Consider the following 14,636-nt stretch of genomic DNA (forward strand, 5'->3'; position numbering starts at 1 on the left):
CAAGAGCCAGCGTCACAGCTTTGGCGCTGTTGAGTTTAGCCCTTTGCTGTTCTTACATCTGCCGTAGCTCGAGTGATGCTGTATTCAGCAAAGGCGTTTCCATGGCAGCAGTGATATCGGCATAGCATGTCACCCACAACAGACAAGTGGACAGAGGAGGATGACAGCTATCTTGCGGACAGAGATAAAGTTCAAAAATATCAGAGCTGCAGAACATCTGTCTGAGGAAACATTTGCTTCATTGCTGATAATCCGTTATGACTGCTCCCCTTCAGACATTGAGGTTCCTCTACAGAGGAGATAGAGGTGTGTACCAGAGAGAAACATCTGCTTGAATATATCAGGTTTGAACTCTACAGTATGTGGACCAAGGACCTGCAGCTGACAGAAGAGAAAGCCCAGCTTTGCCCAGCTACAATACCCTTATGCAGACTGTGTCAGAAGGTGCAGTTATTCTGATACTGTATGTCAGAGGATATCAGGTGAGATCGATTTGGGCCACTTGTATGGAATAGTCTTCTAAATCAATATTTTCTGGTCAAAACCACCCCCTCCTGTAAAGACTCTGTCCAACCTGCTGTCAGGCCTGAGATACATCTACCTGAAAAGAAAAGGCAGAAATTACAGAAGTATTAGATTTGGGAGAGCTATAGGAAAAATTCAGTTTATATTAGAAACCAAGGCCACTGTCTATGGCATTGTGTGCTTTTAAATTGTTTTTAAATAATGAACCTAATTCACAAAAGATTTTTCTGATATATAGCTCCAAATACAATACCATTTGAAATGCTATGAATGTCAGGTGTCCACATACTTTTGGCCATGTAATGTATGAACATGTACTGATTGAGCATGTTCATTGCACTTTGGCATTTTGTCCACCATTCCACAATATAGCCTCCAGTCACAGAAATGCAACTGTTTGCTTTTGAAATCAAGCAATATCACTTCCTAGAATTGTGCATGGTAGTGGTGGTGGTTGGGGTGGTGGGGGAAGGGTGTTGGGTTAATTTTTGATTGGTTTAATACCTCAGTGACATGTGGTGAGACCGTACCTTTATGTTTCTCAAATCACACTGCCAAAGACAGCTGCAAAAGCAATTACCGGAAGAAGGCACCATGCAATCAGTGGTTCCAGTCTAATCTGCATTCACTGCCATTCTGTGACAAATGATCAGTATGTGTTCATACAACACATGGCCAAAAGTATGTGGACACCTGACATCCAACATCTCATCCAAAATTATGGGCATTAACATGGAGTTGGTCCACCATTTGCTGCTATAACAACCTCCACTCTTCTGGGAAGGCTTTATACCAGATGTTTGAAGAATTGCTGCAGGGATTCTCTTCCATGCAGCCAGAAGAGCATTAGTGAGGTTGGGCACTGGTTGGGCGATAAGGCCTGGCTCACAGTTGGCTTTCAAATTGATCCCAAATGTGTTGGATGAGGTTGAGATCAAGACTCTGTGCATTTCAGTCAAGTTCTTCCACACCAATCTCAACAAAATCATTTCTATATGGACCGTGCTGTGTGCCCAGGGGCACTGTCATGTTGAAACAGGAAAGGGCCTTCCCCAAACTGTTGGGGAAGCACAGAATAATCTAGAATGTGATTGTAAGCTGTAGCATTAAGATTTGCCTTCACTGGAACTAAGGGCCAAGCCCAAACTATGAAAAACAGCCCTAGACCAAGGGGTGTACAGGTGGAACCTTAAATGAAAAGTCATAAAATATATATATTTTAAAATGAATGTGTTCTACTGGATGCATCAAGCACACATAAAGTTAATGACCCTAACAATCCAGATTTTAAAAAAATCATTGATACAATCCAGATAATGTTTTCCTTGGGTTCTAGTTCCTCATAGAACTACCTTGATGCTAATTAACAAAATGGCATCATATGGTGTCATAAATCTGTTACACATATCATACACATTTATCCTATTCACCAGCAGCCATACCAGTACCACCATCTTCCCTGATATTACCAAATGGCTGAATCATTTGCATCAATATGCAGGTGTGGACTTAATATTTGATTGTGAGAAATGGAGAGACTAAGTTGGTGCAGGGACTGTGCTAGTGGGGCCAGTATTATGCACTTTTTCCTCTGGACCAAAAAAAAAATCTATCTCAGGATTTATTCTAGAATGTAACATTATCTTCTGCAGCTGGAGCTGCATTGTAAGAGCTTCCCCACACAATGCAATATACCCAAAAAGGAAATAAAACCACAGACCATATCAAACTTTTGGCAAGACATTGATAGCTTATATTCACACTGGGACTTCCTCCTGCAGTAGCTGGGCTGGTTTTATGTACATGAGCTGAGAATAAGCGGCTTTTCGGGCATTTTCAGAGAGTGGCAGGCTCTATGTGCTGCTTCGGGGTCACCTGAGCTACCATTTTGGGATTATGGGCAGTCATGCTGATGATTGGCAGCACTGATTCCATTTCATTCTCCCTTGCTCTGTATTGTGGTGATTGTTGTTCCTGAACAAAATGCTCTTAAGTGTACACTCTGAATGTCCAGTCATTTACACTCCTTGCCATCTTTCAGTTTTTCACATACTGTGCTAGTCATTAAAAAGGCAAAACCAGGGGTCCTTATAAGGGGTTCTTAAATGTCCCATTGCTTAGTGTACCCGCATGCTGAGGAAGGGAAGACCTCTACCAGGTATTGAATGAAGATTTCCACAAAACTTTATCTCTTACTTAGGAAGCAGGTGACTAGGAAGAGTCTCAGGAACTGTTCTTACCTATAGACCTGTTACAGCACTGCCCTATTCTGTAATATGTTGCAACAGTGGACTTCCCCTTAATCGATAAAGTTACAGCATTGCCTGACCCTATAGACAAAATTTGGCCCTAGAGATAGGTATGCTCGAGCAGTTTAACTACCCTAATGCCATAGCATTGCTGTGCGTGCACTTCAGGCATCTGATATATTGAGTTCTATTTACACAAATGCATTGTGAATTTTTGACCTGAGTTCCATGCATTGATGTCAATGTCTGCGGTAACAAGGTCTTGTATCTTGTCAGTATCTTGATACGCTTTGGTCCTGAGGACCGAAGATTGTCTCAGAGTTCCTCACAGTCTGTTTATTGTTTCTGTATTCTTAAAAAGACGTCATATGGTCAGGTTAACTACTAAGAATGCACCCTGTCCTTCCTGTTCAGTCAAATTACATGGTGCAGCAGTTAGTGTCCAGGCACTTTTAACTTGACTGTCACAGGCACGTCATTTTTGGTAGGTATGGTAAAAGACTACATATTTACACTCAGAAATAAAGGTCCAGTAGAGGCAGATTTTCACTCTTTAAGAAACAAATTTCCCAAATGTACTTTGAAGGTACAACAAGGTTCTATTTGGCTGCTAATAAGTACCTTTCACGTATATTGCTGGTTAGGGGTACAGTTTTATGTACCTATAGGGTACCACCCCAGGGACAGGCATTTGTACCCTTTTAGACACTTTTTTGGTACCTTGTTTTTTTAGAGTTTACCATCCTTTAATAACAACAACTGAGATAGCATTGCACTTAATCCCTTACTCCCATGCTTCAGTTCCCGCTGTGTATTTGTGGCAGGGAGGCACACAAACAGCCCATCTGTAGCAGCAGGTGCCAGTGACAGAGGAGGGAAGGGTGGAGTAGCTCTCAGCCCCATTGTGTGCCCCTGTCTATCCCTGACCGGAGGACCGGCCTCTGCGGGCCCCTTCAAACAGACTGGCCCCTGTGCCGGCTGGCGCGGTGCCCCCGCTGACACCCCTCAGAGCGGGCAGCAGGCAGCATCCAGCCGGGATTAATGGGCGGCCTTTTGTTGGGGTACGTTTTCAGAGGGCACTCTGTGCCCAGTGCCTGTTTGACTCCTACTGGGCGTACATAATGGAGAATGAAGAGCTCCGCTCTTAATTAGTCACCCCCATCCCACCCTACAATCCACAAACACAGGCATCCTCTGGAGAGCCGATGTCCCCCCCCCCCAAACTGATGTTTGATTTTCTGGGCGGACCAAGTACAGAGACAATGGGGCCTTTTCAGTCATAAAAAACCGTCCCCAGAGGGGGAACATGGTCTGTTTGGCAATCCCTTTTGCCTCGTTTTTAAAAAAAGACATCTACACTAAGGGTGACTACAGTTCTTTGTGTGGGACAGGGCAGGAACAGTTTCTACTGGTTTACAAAGTTATTAACCATAGTCAATAACTACATAGTGTGTGGGGCAGGCTGTTGCAGTGTCCTCAGCTTTATGTAGGTACAAACTGTAGAGTGTTAGACAGCCAGCCATAGTGTCCACTCATTTATATAGTTATGAGCCATAGTTCTTGAGTGTCGGACTGTGGTGAGCAGCAATAGTGTCCATTTATTTATATAGTTATGAGCCATAGTTCTTGAGTGTCGGACTGTGGTGAGCAGCAATAGTGTCCATTTATTTATATAGTTATGAGCCATAGTTCTGGAGTGTTGGACTATGGTGATCAGCAATAGTGTCCACTCATTTATATAGTTATGAGCCATAGTTATACAGTGTTTAACTATGGTGAGCAGCAATAGTGTCCATTCATTTATTTAGTTTTAACCCATGGTACATGGGGCAGGTTGAGTTCAGCCATAGTTATATCCAGAAAATTGCCTCTAATGTACTGGATGAATATTCTGTATTGACCCAAATATACGGGGGTTACTAGTACATGATGTTTTGGTTAGATGTAAATTGGTTTTCTCCTTACTTTAACTAACAAAGCTGTTTTTTGTGATGATAACTTTTTTATCGGTGCTGTGTTACTCCTGACCAAACAGGACTCAGACAATCAGGACCCAATGATTGCTGAATACCCCAGAACAAAGCTCCATGATGATCATATGCTCATCCTGAGTAGTGTCATCACACTGATTATGGTAATGAGATGCTGACATCATTCCCTGTTTGGAGTGTCAGCAAGGTCAAGAAAATCTTCAACAGCAGTCATTAATCAAGTTCTGAACATGAAATATAAATGGAAAAATCAGAGCTGAAATGACTGAAATAAATAAAGTACATTTGTGATATTTGTTTGAATATGCAGCCAGTGATCAGTGTTATTAGTCTGAAGTCTTGTTTTAATTACACAGTTCTATGTTCTGCTGACGTGAGCTAATTTACTGGACGTTCTACATTACATGCTTAATGTGATTAACAGAGATAGCAGGCCTGGTCTTTGGTCTTTGAAGTCTTTTCCTCTTTGAGGATGACACCATTGAGTGTAGTGGCTGGCTTTCATTGGATTCATAGAAGGGCCTAAAGTGGCCACATGGTCAAGGGTAATATTATATCTCAGATCTCTGGACATAAGGAAACACTGGGATGATACAGACTAGAGGCTCTGGGGGATCCCTTCGTCCCCTGTCCCACTGTCATGGGGACATGTGGTAGGCTATGGGGAGTAAAGAGCATACTGACTCTAGTCTTTGAGGTATGAAGGGCTGGGTATGGGGTCAGGGGGTGTATGGGGTATGAGTTATCCTAGAGATGGGAGCATGGAGTCAGGGGGTGTATGGGGTATAAGTTATCCTAGAGATGGGAGCATGGAGTCAGGGGGTGTATGGGGTATGAGTTATCCTAGAGATGGGAGCATGGAGTCAGGGGGTGTATGGGGTGTAAGTTATCATAGAGATGTGGGCATGGGGTGACAGAGTGTATTGTGTGAATGCTATCATGGAGATGCAGACATGGGGTGTACTCTAAGAGACACAAGGGAATGGCAGACATGGATGGAGAATGGAAAGTGCAGACAGCAGAATATGGAGAGAATCAAAGATTTAACAGGGAGAAAAGGGTGCCTGATGTTGCCCGCTTTTCAGAGTTAATCAAAGACAAAGCAACCAGGTTGACCCCAGAGGCGGCTAATAGAGTGTTTGATGAAAAGGTCAAGCATCCATGAAGTGTGGTTAAGAGGCCGATCTGAACCAGGCACATGATGAAGAGACACTCACTGAAAGTGCCTGTGTTATTAAACCAGGCTGGACTCACTCATGCAAGACCAACTTTACACTGATTACATAAACCCATCCGCCCATAGAACACACCACGCCCCTCCCCCTCTCTCCACATACATTGTCAGAGAGCCCCAAAACGCCATAATACCTCTTTTGCAACAGTAATATGCTGCTTTTCCCGGTGGGTGTTGGCCTTTCTTTTCATGCACAGACGAGACTAAGACACCATTGTAATAAATGAAATAATCACCGGTGAGGTGGACAGATTATCAATACCACTCTTGCTTTCTTTTTAGAGGGTGTAAACTGATTACTGTCAATGTGGAGTGCCTGCCAATAGAAATAAAATAAATCTTACTGTGGTGAAGGTTAAATCCCTGCTGTCTCATTAGCTAATGAATGTACTCCTTTCCCTTCTTTCCCCCCATCAAGTTGTACTGACTAGTCCATGCATCAACAAGAACAAAAGTTACTGACAGTTTGAGACAACTTAGATTAATTTATGTTTTCCCCCCAAAATATTATTTCCAATAATGATCTATTAATAAAAAATATAGATAATTTTTTCACAGTATTTTTATGAAGTGTTGTAATTTGGAGAGTATAAATTTTTGAATCAGACAAGAAAACGGCCTTCAAAGGGCCTATATGAACATGAGCATAAATTGAAATTTGGAATGCCACACTTTAAATTCAACTTCACATGTTCCTCACTGGAATGACTCTGCAAGTTATAAAGCAATAAAATAAAGCAATAGAAATATTAAGAACATTTTTATACTTTACATATTTACATAGGTACAGTGGAAGTAGATTTTTGTTCTTTAAGGAACAAATTTCCCAAATGGACAAAATTTAATAAAAATAGAATATATAAAAAGCTAATAAAAAGTATAATAATAACAATAATGGTACATATTGTGGTAGAGACATTCATCTCTATTAAAAGTCCATCAGTAGCTCCAGATCAGCCATATTGTTCTTGCTATAAAGCCCCTCTTTATTCACGTCACTAAAAGCTTGCATGTTGACCTCGACCTTGGCCTGACCTTGATCCAAGTCTTTGACCTTACCCTTGATCCAGGTTTATATTGCCTGTGTTTGTGTTTAGGCTGTTGGTGTGGGAGGCCTTTCACCTGCTTATACAACTGTGATGTTGCAGATGTACTCTAGCCCGTGTGAATGCAGTGACCAGCGAATATACATTGTCTATGTCACTTGCTGATAATTCAGTAAGTTTTTGATGGTTTCATTTGAATTCAAATTTGGATCTTAATCAAATTTAAAGGCCTGTCTTCTCACTGTCATATCCTATATCTGCTTGGGAAGGCACAGGTGAGCACATACTCTTTTTTTAATTCAATGCATCCAAGTTACATTGTTCTATTGGTCTTCAGTTATCCTTAAAAAATAGTTGTGGTCAATTCGGTTGGGAAATGCTATGCTGCTGCAGATGGCTCTCATAATTCTTTCTTGATGCTGGATTATAACAGCGTCTTGCCTCAGTGTTTTAGGCAATTAGTAAAATAGCCGTCAGTTTCTTAGCTGCCTGACTGACTTGGAGTTTCACACAATGTGTGTACAGTTCTTTGAAATCAATCAATTTAAATAATCAAAACAGGATGGATGGCCATATGGTCAGAAAGCCTTTGTGTGTGTGTGCTTATTTTGTCTTTATTTTAAATGATTAAATGATTAAATATTTATTTTGTCTAAATTATTTTTTACAAGTTAAGGCAAAGCAAAAGAGACATTCCATGAGAATTTGCCTTTTTAAAAATCCCTTGAATCCCTCAGATTTTCCTGGAGATAGGAGATTTGCTACATATCTGAGATATGCAGTAACATGAATACATTTTGAGAGATCAAAATGCCAAATCTGAACATATCTGGCCCTATACATGCTTTCTTTCAGACCCTTTTGTTTTTAAACCGTCCATTGCATTGACAACATCTTGATATTTTTCTGTATTTCATCTTGAATTCTTTTTGTACAGAAATTTAGACATGTATACGGAAGGTATACTGACATTTCTAATGTAATATTGACATATTTCAAAATATTAATCTTGAAATATTCCAGAATTGGAGAGAATTTAGTAAATTTGTGGCCAAATCCACACAGAATGTCCCAAGAGGAGAAGGTCACTGTTTCTGGTTAGTGTGTGTGAATGTGGAAGAAAGCCTCAGGCTGCTTTGTTTTGGGAGATGTCACCAAATTCAATTAAGCCTTTACAAGAGACATCTTCCATTGGCAGCCTCAATCTCTTCTGACAAGTTAATCCTGAAGGGTCTGGCAGAATCTGGCTTTCAGATTAATTTGTTTACTGTACTACCTTGATTTTTTACACAGAGTATGCAATTTGCACTTCTTTCAATAGTTGGTCAAGTGCTACACATGCTTTGTTGACAGGCTTATTCTGAATGTATATATGTGTAGTTGTCTTTTTATTTTAGACTCCTCTATCATTTAGCCCAACATTTGCTAATTTAATAGTATTACCATTCTAAATACACAGTCTTATTGTTACAATGACATAAGTAAGTGATTTGGCAAATACAATGATGCAACTCTCATTGAGTGGCTCACTCACTGTGAAAAGCCAGTAAATCTCCTCTGAATGCTGCTCCCTTTTCTTTTCTAGACACACATTTCTGGGCATTGCAAACAGATATAACGGATGTGCACTGGATGAAAACTATCATGATGGCTTATGGGTAATTTTAGTAACTTAACGCGATTGTGAAACTCTGTAGGTAAAACCCAGGGCTCCCACACAAATGTGACACAGGCTATTAATGAGTCTACCAGCCCATCAGTCTGCAATTCAATACCATACAGTTGTGGCAGATCCTACATACAAACCTAATATACATTGTTGTGGTGTGGGGATGGCTGGTTTAAGCAGCCACACCTGTCCTGGGTCAAGCTAATTAGACCTGGCTAGTTGTCTAATTGGTTAGGAATTGGATAATTGGCCAGGCTGATTGGACCCAGGAACAGGGGTGGCTGCACCTGTGCGTAGTGAGGTAATCACTGCGCACAGGTTAAATCTGCCATCCCCACCCACACGAAGAGAGCCTCTGTCATGACTGTTTTACATCTGCTCCTTGGCTGTAACATCTTGCTGACCCTCGTAAATTAAAGTGGACTGTTTGAACATCATCTCCCTGTGTCTCTGTGCTGGAGGGCCCCGTGGAAAGCCACTTCGGTGGTCTGTGGCAGGCTTGTTTGCCACAATTGTATTATCAGGAAGAGATATAACAGCGAGAGAGCTAGCATATCACTTTCTGCCACTGAACACTGGAATTTGAGCCACGATCACAAAAACATTGCAACAATAAACTTTAAATGGGTTTGGTTTCAGAGAGGACAAACCCAGCAGTGCAGGAAAAAAAACAGCTGTCCATGTCTTGTATTTTACTGAGACATCCTTACATTTTCCCCTTTTGTGAATCTTTAAATGTGTAAAGATATAATGCTGACCAGCATGAAACCCTGACACAAAACTTTTTTGCTTTGAGGCAGATGAAAAAAAAAACATTCCGATTTAATAACTGTGCTAATATTCATATTTCTAGACCTGTCAGACACTCCAGTATTGACAGGTGAAGTGGACGCAAGTGGTCCCAATTGCAATGCAGCCTATCTTGATATTCATCACGTCATAACAAAATGGATAGGCTGTCTTGGCACCTCTTATTGAAGGTCTGTAGGTAAGGTAAAATAGCAAGAAACTTGTGCTTATTAACACAGACCAGCATGTATGGGGGGCCTAGGACAAAGTTCAGAAAAGTCTTGATATACCCTGACTGAAAATGATGGTGCTTCAGAATATTAACAGGAGACAAAATTTTCAGTGTCATGAATAGTTCATTAAAAAGGTAAAGAGTAAAACAGGTAGAGTTAACCCTACATAAACTAAGGCTAATAAAAAAATTTTCAGTCTATGTAGCTTGTCAGCAGAATTAACATTTGACCACTTGTAATGCTTTCTGGAAAGGGGAAATGAGGATTTTATTTCCATATGTAAAACCAAATTATTTCTTTATTTATCTATTTAGCTTGCAATCAGTTGTGCAAGAGTTAATGACATCACAGTTGGTAATTGTACTGACAATGGCTGTGCTCTGCATCAGAATGTATTTACATTCTGGGATCAGCAGCAGGTAGGCTGCTGTGTGGACCAGCCTCAGTCTCTCTCACAGATGGCCTGTACATGTTTATTACATACTGGTCTCTATGGTGTTTTACACAGAAAGTCCACCATTGTCTCACCCCATCTGTTGCAAAGCAATGTGGTGGTGTGCTGCATTTTGAGAGGGAGGCAGTCGAACATTGTTTTGTGTGTCAGTGTTTGTGTGAGAGAGAGTTATGTGCATGTGCGCGTGCGTATGAAAGAGTGTTGAAATTAGTGTGAGATCTATCAGTGTAAAAAAAAACCTGATGTCAGTCTTGTGAGTGTCGAGTAGAAGCTTCTCTTTCTTTTAAAAAGGTCTCCTTCAAATGCGATAAACTTGAAGATTTTGGTTAATAAAGTTAGCATTATACCCATTATACAACCTTGCCATGTACCACATGAAAGGTTGAAGCATGTATAGCATACACTCGTTGTTGAACCTGTTACATTACATTACATTAGTTATTGCTGGTCAGTCAGTTATTGCTGGAGTGGCTGGGACTGACAAGCATCCAACTTATTTGAGGAGCAAACAAATACATTTCTGAGCTTTGTCCAACTTGCATATGAGTAGAACTTACCACAGCCTCAATACTGGAGAGACATGCAGCTTTAGAATTTGTTATCGAAGTTCCAGGGTTCGCCCCTCATCTGCCCTCCAGCCAACCAAGGAGAACACATTGTCAACAAAATATCAGGTGGGAAAAATGTGCCAGGACCTGTAGTCTTTCGCAAGAATACATTTCACTCAAATGAAAGTCATTGGTGGTATTGGACATATGTTATGTGTTATATATTATATAGGTTAAACAAAGTGTCAAAACATCACTACTAGAGATGCAAATATGATTCTGCTTCCAAACCTTTATCCATTATATGGATATGTCATGTAAATGATTATCAGTGGACTAATGTGTATCAAGTAATAAAATACTCTATGTGAACTTTCCTTTGTCTTCAAAATTTGTAATGTTAGGGATCACAGAAGAGTTGGCTTGGTGTGTCTTGTTTTATTATAGCAGAACAGTGGCTTCACTAGCCAGTACAGTAGTTAAACCAGTGGCATTTAGAAACAGGAGGAAAGTGTTTCCTTCAGCATTTGAAGAATGGGTCAACACCATGGGACAAAAGGCTAGTTATGACATATTAGCTCACAGCATTTTGAATAAACTACAGTCAGCATCTTCAACAGTTCCTTTGGACTTAAAAATGAAACAAAACCAAATCCAAAATGCAGAATGTACATGTGTCCTGAGGTCTAGCATTTATATGAAATCAACCAAATTTATACATATGCGCATAATATTAAGGTCATTGATTGGGAATTGTCATTTTGGAGTCATATAAATTATTGCTAATGGAAACATAGCTACTGATGTTTTTGGTGCTGTATTTGTTCTAACCGAAGCCCTCTGAGGGACATATTGCTGTCATCTGTGTGCTATCCCCCAGCAGTAAGTCCTGCTTGCACAAGATTCCTGAAATTTGAATATCCCGTTGTTGCCATAGCAGCTAATGTGATTGTGGTAATCTTGGTGATGGGGCATGGGGGTAGAGGAGAGACCCACATCGCTTTGAGACGTCACCTGAATGAAGTCACCCCGCTGAGCGCCATCTTGATCCTCCCGCCGCCCATTTGTGTTCGGATCTAGGGCCTCGGGTCCCTCTCTCCGTGAACATCATCATTTCCTCAAGAGCACGGCGGCCAGAGCAGGGGGATTCACAATCAGACGGAAATGCCTGATTTGCAGATTTATTGCCCTGTTCCCACCGGCTTAAATGCTGGCCTTGTGCGTGGCAGCTCTCCACATCGGGCACCGCTGCCCGTGAGGGAGGCAAATTAATTTCCTGCTGTCAACACGGAAACTGTGGCGTAAATCAGGCCTAAACTCTCACAAGGGCAGCCAGCTCGGCGAGCAGCCAGGTTATTTATTTTTTATTCTAATAACATTTTCATATTGAGGATTGCCAAGGATCAGGATATATAGGTCATATATTTCCCCCTGCGACATTTAACTGATATTAATCCGTTCCACGGCAAACGGCAATCGCAGTGTTTCTTGCTGAGCTTTCTTTGGAACAGAGTCTGTCCATATAAGAGAGTTTACTCCTGGCTGTGTTTCAGCCAAGCCTGGTGGCTGTGGGGCTGCATTGGTAGCCAGTAATTTCTCTGAATCTGTGCTAGCATTATTTCTGAATCATTAAATTTCATAACGGAACACCATGTGCCTGAATCACAGTGCCCACACCATGCAGGGGTACTGCATATATTTCACTCCTGTATGAATAACCGCTATTGCCCTTCCGATGGTGACTGAAGAAAAGAGTAGATTTGTCAGAGGTTGTGTGGAAAGATTGTTTTTTTTTTCAGATTTATATTTGGTTTTATCATTTAACTTGAACTGGGTGTGACCAAATCATTTGGACTACTTTCAAGATTTGTTCTTTTAAGGTTATCGTTAATTATATTCATATAAAAGATATGTGTGTTTGGGATTCAGTTCACAAATGACTCATCAGAATGATATTATTCAGAGTTAAAACATTTTTTTCAGTTTTTTCGAAGATAACATTTTTTTATAAAATATGAATGGCATGGAATTGTGAAGAGAGGAGGTGGATTGACTGCCAGTTTCAGGTCAGGATCACTCAGCGTTTGAATGCTGCCTTCCTGGCAGTCCTCAGGCTGTCATTAGGGCCAGAGCGTAAACCAGCAATGGTACAAAACACATTTCATCAATATCTGTTCATGTGCATTTGTGTGTGCATGTGTGTGTGTGTGTGTGTGTGTGTGTGTGCGTGCATGTGTGTGCTTGTGTGTGTGTGTGTGTGTGTGTGTGCATGTTCAAGCTATCTGTATTGAATTTTGTAACGAATTGTCTCTCTGAATATCAGTTGCCTCCAACAGCCACCTCTGCTTTCAGAAAGCAGAGCATTTCCCAGAATGCAGTGCTTTTAGTGGAAAAGGCTAAATCAAATTGTAATTCAGTGGACTCCTTTGTCTCAGGTAATGCAAGCAATGTTGGATATTACCTGTGCTCTCTCATTGGTGAGTTTACTCCAGTTCAAGTATCTGAAAGATGCAGATGGACATAGTCCATCTGTATTCTCCAGAGATCAGTTAAGATACGTGCTCACTATAACCTGTAGATGGTGCCATTGTTTACTGGGCTTCTTCTGCTTCGACACATTTGCTGTTCTTAATCTTACTGGTCCTAATCAGCTATTCAAAATGTCACACTCCCAGAAATGTGACATGTGAACATAGATCACTCTCCACACTGAGTGTATTTACAATACCATTGAATCCATAAACCAGTGACTCCACGGTTCCCAATACAATCAATACAAAGCCCCAGTACATGCTGATATTAAAGGGCTCCCATCAATACTGTGGTTAGACCTCATACACAAAAGCCTTAAGTACACATATTTCATATCCTCTGAAGGTTAGCTTATGTATGATATAAGTGTGGATAAATAACTTGCAAAGTATTACTTGCCATTCATGTCATTCTGAGGACTCAGTTTCTCAAGAATGTTTTCAAGCATAAATTTAAAAATAGTCAACAATACCATATCTGAGAAGACGATGGTCTATGCTATTGAGAATATGGGAACTTGGTGTAGAGTACTGGAGACAATTCTTTGGTGTGAATGTAAACAAATGAGAAACATAAAATCAAGGTAATCAATTTAATGTTGTCATCAAAAGTTTGTTTTGAATTTGATTACTTTAAATAATCAGTTATATGGCAATGACAAGCCTGAGTAGAAATGCAGTTATAGTTCAATTTCATTGTCTCAATATGTTCTTATTTTCTCCGAGTGGCGATCTTTCCCACACACTAATGATGAACTAAATGTACTCCATTGTGCTGTCACCCACTGTACGAACCCCCGTCAGAGTACACGTTCATGAACTCACCGCTGGACACTGGGGACGATGTGGAGAGAAATCAATGCAGAAGTGGTGTCATCCGTATGACTCATTCAGGCTCCCAGATGGAACCCCACAGCAATGTGTATCTCCTTTCCGTTTCACACAAAAGATGAGCGAGAACCAGAGTCCTGAAGGTCAAAGTCTATGGCTTGATGTCCACTGCACAGGCCAAATTCTCAAAGTTTATGGGGCAGGGTAGTGAGCTGTGATTTTGGCAGGATGTATGGTAGTGGCAAATATGTTCCTTTGGCACACTGTAAAAATGTTTTGCCCTTTGTTTTTACACAGCAATGAAGTCTGGCATTTAATGTACTGCTGCTCCACCATAGTGCAATTAACAATATTGCGGTAATGGGTTTTCTTTTTTCTTTTCTTTTTTTTTTTTTTGTTTGGTGTTGCAATATTCCTAATAACCACATGGCGGCAACTGAGGACACTGCTTGCGAATTTCAGAGCACTGGTGTCCTCCTACACTTCTGAAGTAGTGTGGAGGAGACAAGACAGTGTTTAGAATTTAAAGTCAGCAT

This window comes from Anguilla rostrata, chromosome 3 (genome assembly GCF_018555375.3).
Source record: "Anguilla rostrata isolate EN2019 chromosome 3, ASM1855537v3, whole genome shotgun sequence".
Lineage (NCBI taxonomy): Eukaryota > Metazoa > Chordata > Actinopteri > Anguilliformes > Anguillidae > Anguilla > Anguilla rostrata.